At 43.6% G+C, this 14,275-nt stretch overlaps 1 protein-coding gene across 5 annotated transcripts in view; it reads left to right on the top strand.

The window, feature by feature from the left end:
• FBXW11 (F-box and WD repeat domain containing 11) overlaps nt 1–14,275 on the top strand; it is a 412,946-nt gene that overhangs the window by 290,409 nt on the left and 108,262 nt on the right. The window lies entirely within an intron of this gene.

Raw genomic sequence — 14,275 nt, 5'->3', positions numbered from 1 at the left:
TACTGCTCTTTTAAAAACCATCTTTGGATCCATTAGATCCAGCCAATTATTGCCCAGGTTCAAATTTACCATTTCTGGATAAGGTGATTGAGAGAGTGGTAGCTTAGCAACTCCAGGGCTTCCTGGATGACACACTGGCTCTGTTCCAGTCCAGCTTCCACCCTGACGGGTTGGAAATTGTGCTGGTCACCCTGACAGATGACCTCTATAGACAGCTGGATTGAGACAGGTTGGTGCTGCTGTTGTTCAACTTCACAGCAACATTTAACATAGCCAGTGATCACCTTCTGACTCACTGCTTTGCCAACATAGGAGTTCGTGGGATGGCCCTTCAGTGGGCCTCTTTATTTCTCCATGGCCAGGGTTGGAGGGTGGCACTGGGTTGAGGATGTGTCCTCTAAAAAGGTAAAGGTAGTCCCCTGTGCAAGCACCAGTCGTTTCTGACTGGTGACATTGCTTTCACAACGTTTTCGAGGCAGACTTTTTATGAGGTGGTTTGCCATTGCTTTCCCCAGTCATCTACACTTTCGACCTCGGAAGGATGGGAGGCTGAGTCAACCTGGAGCCAGCTATTTGAAGCCAGCTTCCGCCAGGATCGAACTCAGGTTGTGAGCAGAGCTTAGGACTGCAGTACTGCAGCTTTACCACTCTGCGCCACAGAGCTCTTCTATGTGTCCTCTAAAAAAGGTAAATGTAATCCCCTGTGCAAGCACCAGTCGTTTCCGACTCAGGGGTGATGTCACATCACGATGTTTTCATGGCAGACTTTTTACGAAGCGGTTTGCCATTGCCTTCATCTACACTTTCCCCCCAGCAAGCTGGGTACTCATTTTACCGACCTCGGAAGGATGGAAGGCTGAGTCAACCTTGAGCTGGCTACCTGAACCCAGCTTCCATTGAGATCGAACTCAGGTTGTGAGCAGAGAGCTCAGACTGCAGTACTGCAGCTTTACCACTCTGTGCCACGGGGCTGCTCATGTGTCCTCTAGGCAACCCTTATTATGTGGGGTTCTTCAGTGGGCATTCCTCTCCCTGATGTTATTTAACAGCTTTATGCCCCCCTTGCCCAGCTGGCAGGCAGTTTGGGCTTGGGTGTTATCAATATGCTGATGAAACCCAGCTGTATTTGTTACCGGGTGGTTGACTGGCCACTCCCCCGCAAAATCTGGCTGAGGGACTGGAGGCTGTGGTGGGATGGCTAAAAAAGAGCAGGCTGAGGCTGAATCTGACAAAGACAGGTTTTGTGACTTTGAGCGGGGGGGCTTTGGGACTGGAGTACAGACTTCCAGCTCTTCACAGGTCACCTTTGACACCAGCACTGTCCATCACAATATGAAATTTTTCCGGTTGACTGCCTGGAGGATCAAACCTTAGAATTCCCTCCAGAAGTCAGAGAAGTATTCCGGAATTCAAGGAAGCCTTCAACACGCAAATCCTACCAACTGAAGTGGAAGCGGTTCTCAGTCTATGCGGGAAAGCGGGCTGTAGACACATCTACGGCACCATTACAGATGCTTTTTTCTTACCTGCTTTCCCTTTCTTGTTCTGGCCTTAGTTTTTCTTCTCTAAAGGTCCATCTATCTGCCATTTCAGCTTTCCACGTCCTGGTGGACAATTCATCAGTCTTCTCACATCTGCTGTCAAAGGCATTCCTGAAAGGATACTCACATATGAAACCTTCCATCAAACCTCTTAACTCCCCATGGAGTCTCTCCCTCCTTCACAGAGTACCAAGGGGTCACCTCAATGCCTTTCCAAGTGGGTGTCTTCCACTATCAGGCTGTGCTATGAGATTGCAAAAGAACCCTTACCTGAAGTCATCTGCAGCCATTCCGCTAGAGCTGTTTTGACTTCCTCTGCCTTCTTACATGGGGTTCCTCTGGAAGACATTTGTGCAGCAGCTACTTGGTCTTCTCCTGCTACTTTCATGATGCATTACTCCCTCAACATGCGTTCTAGGCAGGATGCGTCCTTCGGAAGATCTGTACTGTCATCTATTTTCCAGTGACTGTACCAGCACTGGATCTCAGGTGAGTCTGTAACAGGACATGCTTATATGTCACCAACCTGTGTTTGGTTCTAGGTTGCTCAGATCTTCGTAGCTGCACCCACCATCCAGGTATAATAGCTTGCTAATCACCCAAATGTGTAGACTGCACAGGGACCATGAAGAAGATAAACAGGTTGCTTACCTGTAACTGATGATCTTCGAGTGGTCACCTGTGCAGTCACACACGACCTGCCCAGCCTTCCCCACTGCTGGCACTTCCATCTACTTACCTGCAGTTGGACTTGCTAGCGGCAGCTGAAAGAAACTGAGCAGGAAGTAACAGCAGGCAGATGGAAGAAACTGAGCAGGAGGCAGCTGGAAGAAACTGAGCTCCTCCCCCGTTCTAGGCATATGCACTTTGTGTCTGCTCCCCAGAGAGGGAGAGGAGCCTGCCAAAAACACGCTTCGCTGCTATTGGAGTTCGGCTTCAAGCAAAGGGCACTAACCCAAGTGTGTAGACTACGTAGGTGACCACTCGAAGATCATCAGTTACAGGTAAGCAACCTGCTTTTATCCTTGATCCCTCCAAACTTACACACCTCTACACTCACCAGTTTGGAGGCAGGTTATGTTAGATAAATGGGTCCTCTGCTTCATCTCAAAGGAAAATGTGATAGAAGTTGTTCAGATCCCACCAACTCCTGTTTTCATCGTCACTCCACCTTCCGCTGTCTTATTGGAAAAAGCACAGAACTTCTAAGACAAACAAGCCTTGGAACTGGTTCCTCACGATCACCAATACCAAGGATTCTGCTCCCAATACTTTACTGCCCTAAAGAATGGTGGAGGTCTCCATACTGTAATGGATCTCAGGGGGTTGAAGAAATTGTTTCCAAGAAATTCAGGATGACCACACTTCATAGCATCCTTCTCCTTCTCTGGGCAGTGCTGGACTTGCAACTCTGGACTTACAGAAGTGGCTCAGCTGCATTAGAGGAAGGTGCTTGGAGCTGGGACAGAACTGCTAGTAAGGTGAGTGTTGACTTGCTTTTCTAAAACTGCTGGGGAGCATTACCTAAGGTTGCTGTGGGAAGGAACTGTGTGAGTGCTTGGTGCCTGCTGGAGAGGGGTTTCTGATTGCTTTTATGTGTCTTTTGTGTAGCTGTTACTGAGAGAGGAGAGCTTGTTTGCCTGAGGGTGGTTGCTGGCCCCACCCTCTACTGTTGCTCTGGCTGTTGAATCAGCGGTGGGTGGGGGCTTGAGCCTTTAAATTGCAAGGCTCATTCTTGCCAGAGGCATGAGCTTTGGCATGAGTCGAAAGGCAAGAGCCAAAGGGCTCTTGACCTGTGGCTCTTAGCCTGAGGGTTCTGTAGGAAGGTGGGTAGTTCCTCACGAGTAGTCTCAGGTGGCAGTTGGTAGCGGAATTTATAGGGAAGTCAAGATAAAGAGAATTTTGAAATGAATTGCAGCAGCATGGCTGGTTAGGGAGCTGAGGCAGTGATGTGTAAAGACTGTGGGATGTTTGTATTTCTACCTGGAAGTAGCAGCAATTACACTTGCAGCAAGTGTAAGTTAGCAACCCTGCTGGAGGAGAAGATATAAGGACTGAAGCCACGATTGTACACACTGCAGTGTATAAAGGAAGGTGAGCATCATCTTGAGGCGCTCTTAAAAGGACAAGAGGAGGAAGAGGAAGTGGTATCTCAGCAATTGGGAGAGAACCCAACACAGGAGGAGGGTTCGTGGAAAAATGTAACCCAAAGGAGCAGGAAAACCAGGAGATGTTCTGAGTCTCTACTGCTAAGCAATAGGTTCCAGGCTCTCCCCACAGTAACTGATTCTGAACCACTGGAACAAGGGCTACTTCTCCAGCCTCCATGAACCTTGAAGAAAGTTTCTCAGGATCCTGTGGATAAGAAACCTGGAGTTTCCACTTCCCAATATAAGAAGAGAAGGGTGGTGGTAATTGGAGACTCCCTGCTCAGAGGGGATGGAGCCCAAAATGTGCTGGCCAGACTTGTCATCCCAAGAGGTCTGCTGTCTGCCAGGTGCACGCATCCAGGATGAGACAGAAAAGATTGGAAGATTTATCAAGCCCACAGATTATTATCCTTTCTTGCTGATTCATGTGGGAATGAATGATATTACCCATCACAGCCCTGAACGTATTAGAAAAGACTGTGTGGCTCTCGGTCAGAAGCTGAAGGAGCTAGGAACACAGGTTCTGTTCTCATCAGTTCTTCCTGTTGAAGGCCATGGCTTAGGACGAGAAAGAAGAATACTTCAAATAAATGACTGGCCACATCAGTGGTGTCCTCAGGAAAGTTTCGGATTTCTGGACCCTGGCTTATGCTTTTGAGATGGTGGTCTTCTGTTGGGAGATGGTTTGCACCTTAATGACAGTAGGAAAAAGGGTGTTTGGTAACAGCCTCGTTAAGCTAATAAGGAGGGCTTTAAACTAAAATGTATGGGGGAGCAAGAAAATAATTCAAAGCCTCGTATGATGCCAGAAACTGGTGTTAAGAACACTAAAGCTTTGCAGAAAGTGGCGCATACACATGGTAATGTGCTTAAACCACATCAATCTGGCTTTTGTCTGGGCCATGGGACGGAGATGGTTCTGGTTGCCCTCACAGATGACCTGCAGAGGCACCTGGATAGGGGCGACTCGGCAGCGCTGATGTTATTAGACCTGTTGGTGGCATTTGACACTGTCGATCCTCTGCTACTGACTCATCGCCTTGCCGACGCTGTGATCCTGGGGTTAGCCTTGAAGTGGCTTTCCTGCTTTCTCCAGGGTCGGGGACAGAGGGTGGCAGTTGGGGATGAACTATCCCAATGACACCCACTTACGTGTGGTGTGCCGCAGGGTGCAGTTCTTTCCCCAGTGTTATTCAACATCTATATGTGCCCCCTCGCCCAGGTTGCCCAGAGGCATGGACTGGGCTGTCACCAGTATGCAATGACACCCAGTTATCTGTTGATGGGTGACCAGTCCGACTCCACCCCGGATGATCTGTCCATAGCATATAAGCTGTGGTGCGGTGGCTCAAGCTGAGTAGACTGAAATTAAATTCGACGAAGACTGAGGTCCTGTATCTAAGCCGTTGCAGTCCAGAACCGGAGGTCCGCTTACCGAACCTCGATGGAGCGCAGCTTATGCCGGCACCCAAAGTTAAAAGCTTAGGTTTGCTCCTGGATTCCTCTCTAACAATGGAGCCCCAAGTTGCCACCACTGCCAAGTCAACTTTTTACCATCTGTGGATGGCAAGGCAGTTGGTCCGCTTTCTCGAATGCGACGACTTGGCAACTGTGATCCATGCTACGGTCACCTTGAGGCTGGATTACTGTAATGCCCTCTACATGGGGCTGCCCTTGTCCCAAATCCGACGACTTCAGCTAGTGCAGAATGCCACCACCAGGCTGCTAATGGGAGTTCCTTTACCGGAACACATTCAGCCTGTGCTGAAAGTGCTGCACTGGTTACCAATAATGTACCGGATTTGCTTCAAGGTGCTGGTTTTAACATTTAAAACCCTATATGGCCAGGGTCCTGCATACCTTAGGGACCCATCAGCTTGACGTCTATCCCTGGAAAAGTTTTAGAACAAATCATCAGTCAGTCCTGGAACATTTAGAAAGTATGACTGTGATTACTAAGAGCCAGCATGGTTTTCTCAAGAAGAAATCATATCAGACCAACCCGATCTCTTTTTTTAAAGAAAGTGACTACCTTGCTGGATCGGGGGAATGCTGTAGACATAGTTCATCTTGATTTCAGTAAGGATTTTGATAAAGTTCCACATACTATCCTTGTTGACAAGTTGGTAAAATGTGGTTTGGATCCTGTTACCATTAGGTGAATCTATAACTGGTTGACAGATTGCACCCAAAGAGTGCTTGTGAATGGTTCCTCATTCTCTTGGAGTGGAGTGACAAGTGGAGTGCCTCAAGGATCTGTCCTGGGACCTGTTTTCTTCAACTTCTTTATAAATTATTTGGATGAAGGAATAGAAGGAATGCTTATTAAATTGGCAGATGATCGAGAAGAGGAAGATGATGATATTGGATTTATATCCTGCCCTATTCTCTGAAACTCTGAGTCACAGAATGGTCATAATCTCCTTTACCTCCCCCCCCCCCAACACACAACAGACACCTTATGAGGTAGGTGGGGCTGAGAGGGCTCTCACAGAAGCTGCCTTTTGAAGGACAACTCCTACGAGATCTATGGCTGACCCAAGGCCATTCCAGCACGTGCAAGTGGAGGAGTCGGGAATCAAATCTTGTTCTCCCAGAGAAGATACTGCACACATAACCACTACACGAAACTGGGACTAGAAGACAGAAACAGGATCCGGGATGATCTTTACTGGCTGAAAAACTGGATTAAAACCTATAAAATGAATGTTGACAGGCATAAATGTAAAGTTCTGCATTTAGGTAGAAAGAATCCAATGGGGGAGACTTGTCTCAGCAGTAGTATGTGTGAAAAGGATCTCCAGGTCTTAGTGGACCATACGCTGAACATGAGTCAATAGTGTGATGTGGTGGCTAAAAAGGCAAATGCAATTTTGGGCTGTATCACTTTACTCTTTGCTCTGCTCTTGTAAGCCTTCACTTTTGGAGTATTGTGTTCAGTTTTGGGCACCACGTTTTAAGAAGGATATAGACAAGCTGGAATGAGTTCAGAGGAGGACAACGAAGATGGTGAGGGGTCTGAAGACGAAGTCCTATGAAAAAAGGTTGAAGGAGCTGGGCATGTTTAGCCCAAAGAGGAGGTGGCTGAGAGGTGATATGATTGCCATCCTTAAGTACTTGAAGGGCTGTCATAAGCAGGGGTGGCCAACGGTAGCTCTCCAGATGTTTTTGCCTACAACTCCCATGAGCCCCTGCCATTGGCCATGCTGGCTGGGGCTGATGGGAGCTGTAGGCAAAAAACATCAGGAGAGATACCATTGGCCACCCCTGATATAGAGGATGGTGTTGAATTGTTTTCTGTGGCCTCAGAAGATAAGACCAAAACTAGTGGGTTGAAATTAAATCAAAAGAGTTTCCGACTCAACATTAGGAAGAATTTCCTGACTGTTAGAGTGGTTCCTCAGTGGACCAGGCTTCCTCAGGAGGTGGTGGGCTCTCCTTCCTTGGAGGTTTTTAAGCAGAGGTTAGATGTCGACAGCAGTGAAGATTTTTGACAGCAATGAAGGTCCACTGTTGGTCCTCTTACTTTGAGGATCTTTCACAGCTGTTAAAAGAAACCGGCAGTATCCTTGCACCCCTTCCAGTGAGCATGCACGGTGGGGCCCCTGTGCAGGACACTGGAAATTGCACAACAACCTGTTGCACCTTTGCATGTTACCAGTTGGGATCAGCACAGGCGCACAATATCCTGTAGGTGTGAATGCAGAGATGACCATTTGGAAATCATCGATTAAAGGTAAACAACCTTTTTCTCTGTAAACGAAGGGTACAGCTAAAAGGTTGATTCCTAATTTGTATACATCTTTAAATTTCCTAGAAGCATGAGAAAGGGGTTTTGTTGTTTTTTATATTTGCATCCTTTGATGGAGCTCCCTAATGTTAAGTACTACTTCTCTTCTGAAAAGAAAAACTATGGCAAAGAGAGCTTTCTATCCTGACCCAGCTAAGGATTCAGATTATTTTTAAAAAATCCAAAGAAACACCACCACCACCTGTTCATATAAAGAAATGAAAAGTGTCTATACCACTTTGAGTATTAAAGGCTTTCAAAGTCTCTGTACTCCTATAAAAGAGTTGTGTGTTTTCATTATAATTATAGAAGAATCAGAAATGTATATGATATCTTAAGAGTGATAAAAAGCAGAAAAATACAGAAACTTAGGCAAATATGAAAACTCATTTCCTAATACTAATCCAGAAAGCATACTTGGAGCATATTTACAGGAACCGTCCTTTGTCGTGCACCATTTTTACAAAACAGCCTCCACCACTTTGACTCCTTCCAACCTGGAGAAGCAGGAGGTTTCAGCCATATTGGCTACATTCCCTAGAGAGCTCTACATTCAGAACACAACGGTTCTCTCCATCTTATGACAAGAGAACCAAACTTAAGCTTTCCAAATCTTTTTGGATTGGCCAGCAAGTGAATAGTTTTAGTCAATGAAAGAAAGGGAATCTGTGCAGTGTATAATGCAGAGGAAAGCTAATCTGGACCAAGCACCTGCAATGATTGGAGGAGCTTGGATATTGACCATTTGTACCTCTCAGGAGCAAGCAGGAGGAGCATTTCACTAATTTGCAAAATGTTTAAAGAAGCAAGGAATTTATAACTAGGCCATGAGACACTAAAATCAGACATAGAGAAATGTTCACATTCAATTGCTGGTAAATGCATTTCTGATTAAGGGGGAGAGGCTTTGGCCTGACTTCAAAATGGAGTCTAAAACAGCTTGGTCAAGCTTCAAATAATACAGTACAAGGCATTTCTGTAACCAAAAGCAGAAGGTCCCAGGTTCAATCCCTGGCATCTCCAACTAAAAAGGGTCCAGGCAAATAGGTGTGAAAAATCTCAGCTTGAGACCCTGGAGACCCACTGCCAGTCTGAGTAGACAATACTGACATTGATGGACTGAGGGTCTGATTCAGTATAAGGCAGCATTTTTTTCTAAAGCTCTCTGTTTGATAGGGCTGGAAATATATCGTACTGTAGATTGGTGTTTGCTTCAGGTCATGATTATGCAAATTTGTAAATGTGCTCCTGACATGTATAATAACACAGCTTCTCAAGCAAGAAATTAGCATCAAATTATGGTGAAAGGACTACTGGAACAGGATAAGTTGCTGTCTGCTTCCAGAATGGCAGATAACAGAGCCGTCATTTTTAACAAAAACCCCTCCTTTTCGTGTGTCCAAACTTTTATTTTGCAATATATTGAAGTACATTCACCTATTCAGATTCAAATATACTTCTCCAATACATTACATATTTCCTCCCCCCCCCCACTCTTATTCATGACCTCCGCCGGTACTTAAAACAGATTAAAAACATATTAGAGGTAAATTCACAATTATAGAATCTTAGTGAAGAAATAAGAGAGAAAAATACATATATATATATACATATATATGTATCATTCACTAACCTTTTCACTAATAATCACTTAACACTTATTAAACACATCGCACATAAATATTAATTCAGTTCCAGGGCTTCCTCTATCTTAGTCTTATCTTAACTCTCATATATATATATATATTTACTACGTAGCTATGTTCTACTAATACTTTTATCACAATAGCACAGTACCTCTTTATCATTAAAAGTTCAATTAATGTTGTCATGCACTACTAAATATCTTTTCACCATTATAAAATGTTTACACAAAGAGTTATCTTTCCCTAACCCTTTCTCTATAATTCCCTTAGTGCTTATTAAACACAAAACCCAAAGTTATAAAACCAACTCCGGAATTCCAACTGTCTTGATTTTATCTTAACTCATATATACATAATTACCATATAACTATATTCTACTAATTCAATAATCACAATTCTTCTTTATCATTTAAAGTTCAGTTAATGTTGTCATAAACCACTAAGTGGCTCTTCACCCTCCATTGTATTTCCACGTAACTTTGGAATTTATTCCAGTCTTCTTTAAACTTCTCCAAATTGTTGTCTTTTAAGATTCTAGTAAATTTGTCCATTTCACTCCAGTTAAGAACCTTTAAGACCCAGTCCCATTTTTCAGGTATTCTGTCTTGCTTCCACATTTGCGCATACAATGTTCTCGCAGCTGAAAGCAAATACCACAACAATGTTCTGTCTTGCTTCGGGAAGCTTTCCATTTGTAATCCCACCAGAAAGACATCTGGTGCTCTCTTAATATTGTAACCCAAGATTTTCGAGATCTCCTGTTGAATCATTGACCAAAACTGTTTCGCCTTTTCGCAAGTCCACCACATGTGGTAAAAAGAACCTTCATGTTTTTTACATTTCCAACACCTATCTGAGGCTTGATTACTCATTTTTGTTAACTTTTTAGGTGTCATGTACCATCTGTACAGCATTTTGAAACAGTTCTCTTTTATGTTATAACACGTTGATATTTTCATTGAATTCTTCCATAGGTGTTCCCACGTCTCCATTTGTATTTCTTTATTAAAATTAATCGCCCATTTAATCATTTGAGGCTTCACCACCTCTTCTTCTGTAGACCATTTCAATAACAGTTTGTACATCCTTGAAATCAATTTTTCATTCTCGCCCAGCAGCATTTTCTCCATTTCTGTTTTCTCTCGTCTTATACCTGTACTTTTAATGTCTTTCTCTATCAAGCTTTTAATCTGTAACAGCTGAAACCAATCAAATTTGTCCTGCAATTCTTCAACCGATTTCATTTCAACTTTGCCCCCCTTGAACTTTAGCAGTTGTTCGTATGATGCCCATTTCCCTTCCTTTACACTTTGCGGCATACTTATTACTTCAGTTGGCACAATCCAAAGTGGTTTCCTCTCATCTCCATATTTACTATATTTTTTCCAAGTATTCAGCAAACTCCTCCTTATATAGTGATGTGAAAAAAAAACATCCATCTTCTCTTTCCCGTAGTACATATACGCATGCCAACCAAATACATTTCCATGTCCTTCTAGCGCCAATAATTTTTTGTTGATCAAAGTCATCCATTCCTTAATCCATACCAAACAGACTGCATCATGGTATAACATTAAATCAGGTAGTTGGAAGCCGCCTCTTTCTTTCGCATCTGTTAAGATTTTCATTTTGATTCTTGGTTTCTTGCCCGCCCAAATAAACTCTGAAATTTTTCTTTGCCACAGATTAAATTGTTTCTTATCTTTCACTATTGGGATAGTTTGAAATAAAAACATCATCCTTGGTAGAACATTCATTTTAATTGCAGATATCCTCCCCAGCATGGATATGTTTAGTTTATTCCATTTTAACATATCACCTTCTATTTTATGCCAGAGCTTTTCATAATTATTCTTATATAAGTCAATGTTTTTCATCGTCATCTCCACACCTAAATATTTTACCTTGGAGGCAACTTCACATCCAGTGGCATTTTGTAATTCTTTCTGTTTGTTTAGTGTCAGATTCTTAGTAAGGATTTTTGATTTTTCTTTATTGATATAAAAGCCAGCTAACTCACCATACTCTTTAATTTTCTTTAACAACAAAGGCATCACTTTGTTGTACCCCTCCTTTTCTTGCATTCAAGGTGGTCTAGTAACTCAAGATACCACTTAGATCCATTGTATTGACACACCAGATTTAACTCTACTTTAGGAATCATAGAGGCATCTGGATTGAGGCAGAGCAGCACTGCTGTTGCTTCTCGATCTTTCAGCAGTGTTTGACACAGTCGATTACGATTACGATCTTATGACCCACTGCCTCACCAACAGTTCAGGGAATTGCCTTACAGTGGTTCTCCTCTTTTCTGTTGGTCAGGGACCAAGGGTGGCATTTGATGAGCAGATCTCTTCATGACACCCACTTGTGTGTAATGTCTCTCAGGGGGCAATTCTCTCATCAATGATGTTCAACATCTATATTGCCCCTTGCCCAATTAGCCCAAAGTTTTGGGCTGGGTTGTCACCAATATGCAGATGACACCTGGCTCTATCTGTTAATGGACAGCTGTCCAGATTCTGCCCCAGATCATCTGGCTGAGGCTTTGGGAGTGGTGGCTGGGTGGTTGCAACAGAGCTAGTTGAAGCGTAATCCAACTAAGGCAGAGGTCCTGTACCTTGGCCGAAGTGGAGTAGAGTCATTTATCCAGCTCCCAGCCCTGGACAGTGTATTACTTACGCCGGCTCAGAAGGTGAAGAGCTTGGGAGTGACCTTGGATGCCTCCTTTTCTATGGAAGCCCAGGTCACTTTTTCTGCCCTGGCTCCGGCCTGGTGGAACATGCTTCCATTGGAGATTAGGACCCTACCTGATTCACTACCTTTTCATAGGGCATGTAAAACAGAGCTGTTCCACCAGGCCTTCTAATGAGGCAGCGGACATCCATAGTACTTTGAGTCTGGCCTCCCTGTCGCAGCATTCCATTGTCTATTAGGCCTATTGGAATATCATTGGTTCTCGCTCTGTTTGCACTATGGCTTGATTAGTTGTCTTCCACCTGAAATTGAGTAATTTTATTGTTTTATTGTTTTAATTGTTTATTTTGTTGCCTATTGCTTAACTCTGTTGTGATCCGCCTTGAGCCCACTGGTGGAATAGGGCAGACTAGAAATTAACATAAATAAATATATAAAGTTGGATGGAGCCATAGAGGCCATTTAGTCCAAACCCCTGCTCAATGCAGGTTCAGCCTACAGCATCCCTGAAAATTGTATATTCAGCCACTGCTTAAAGATTGCCAGTGAGGGCTCACCACCTACTTCAGTAGCTGCTTCCATCATTGAGCAACTCTTACTGTAAAAAAGGTTTTCCTAATATCCAGTTGATACCGTTCCAGCCTTTATTTAAACCCATAATTATGAGTCCAGTTTGGTGTAGTAGTTAAGTGTGCAGACTCTTATCTGGGAGAACCGGGTTTGATTCCTCCACTTGCAGCTGCTGGAATGGCCTTGGGTTAGCCATAGCTATCACAGGAATTGTCCTTGAAAGGGCAGCTGCTGTGAGAGCCCTCTCAGCCCCACCCACCTCACAGGGTGTCTTGTGTGGGAAGAGAAGATATAGGAGATTGTAAGCCATTCTGAGTCTCTGATTCAGAGAGAAGGGCGGGGTATAAATCTGCAGTCGTCTTCTTCTTCTCTGCTGCTATCAGGAACACCTCCCTGCCCTCTTCTAAGTGACAGCTCTTATCCAGACTGAACATTCCCAAGTCTCTCAGCCTTTCCTCATAGGACTTGGTCTCCAGGTCTCTGATCATCCTCATCATTCTTCTCTTCACCCACTCCATTTTGTCTACATCCTTGAAGTGAGACCTCCAAAACTGCACACAATACTCCAGGTGTGGACTGACCAATGCAGTGTACAGCGGAACAATGACGTCTTGTGATCTGGATGTTATGCCTCTGTTGATACAGCCCAAGATGGCATTTGCCTTTTTTGTCACTGCATCACACTGGCTGCTCATATTTAACTTACAGTCTACCCATACCCCAAGATCTTGTTCACACATGTATCCCCTATTCAGTATGAGTATTTCTCATTTTTGTTACCGAGATGTAGAACTGGGTACTTACCTTTGTTAAATTACATCTTGTTCACTTCCACCCACTTTTCCAGCATGTTCAGATCTCATTGAATTCTAACTCCTGGTGGATTCACTGCTCCTCTTAATTTGGTGTCAACTGCAAATTTAATGAGTAGCTTCTCCACACTCCCATCCTAATCATTGATAAAAAATACTGAAAAGTACAGGGCCCAAAACTGAGCCCTGTGGCACCCCACTGGACACCTTTCTCCATTCAAATGACATGCCATTGACAACTACCCTCTGAGTGTAGTTCTGCAACCAATTCCCTATCCACCTAACTATCCTACAGTCCAGTTCAGAGTCCTCTGGTTTACTTATTTTAGTTTACCCTCTGGTTTATCCTTTTAAAAGCAAGGCTAGTTTTGGGTTTGTCCCAGGAAATTTTATTTAGGTATGCAAAACTTGTTTTTGTGGAAATCTGACTTTTGGTTCAGTTAATCATGTGCTTGGACACAGTTCCAAAATATCGTAGTACAATTTGACTTTTCTTAGCAGATTGTGTGAACAGGCAGATTGCCAGGTGAGCTGCCGATCCTCCCCCCCTCAACTCTAAATCTCTGGGCTTTTTCTATATTATCCACGATGCTAGGCCAACTAACTGCTTAGCTATTCCTTTCAAATTATTACCAACATAATTTATTCCTCATGAGCTGTTAAGAAGAATATTTTCTGCTTTCTTATCTGAAAATGGAAGTTGCCTCTATCTTTTTAAATTTCTTTTCTTTTTCTTTTTAAATTAACATCCCCCCCCTAAAGTTTTTTTTTGTGGGCAGGGGACAGGAGAGAGTTAAGGCTATGACCATTCAAGTGGACTCCATGTTTTCAGTCCCAAGTAGGAGGAAGGATTTTAAAAGATTTTGTCCTGATTTCCTTGCTTTGAAAGGAGACATGATAAATGAAACTTCTTATTCAGGTGCTGTTGGGTTGGAATAGAGAAATAGAAGTGTTGTTTCATACAATGGACTTGCAGCTTTGTGCATGAATAGTTCAGTGCCTGCTGTGACAAACAGGAGGCTTTCTGGTCCCTGAAGATGAAACCACCAGTCATCTGTTAGTACTTGAG

Source organism: Heteronotia binoei, chromosome 1, assembly GCF_032191835.1.
Source record: "Heteronotia binoei isolate CCM8104 ecotype False Entrance Well chromosome 1, APGP_CSIRO_Hbin_v1, whole genome shotgun sequence".
Taxonomy (NCBI): Eukaryota; Metazoa; Chordata; class Lepidosauria; order Squamata; family Gekkonidae; genus Heteronotia; species Heteronotia binoei.
Note: the sequence above shows the minus strand (reverse complement) of the source record. Positions and strands in the feature narration are given on the sequence as shown.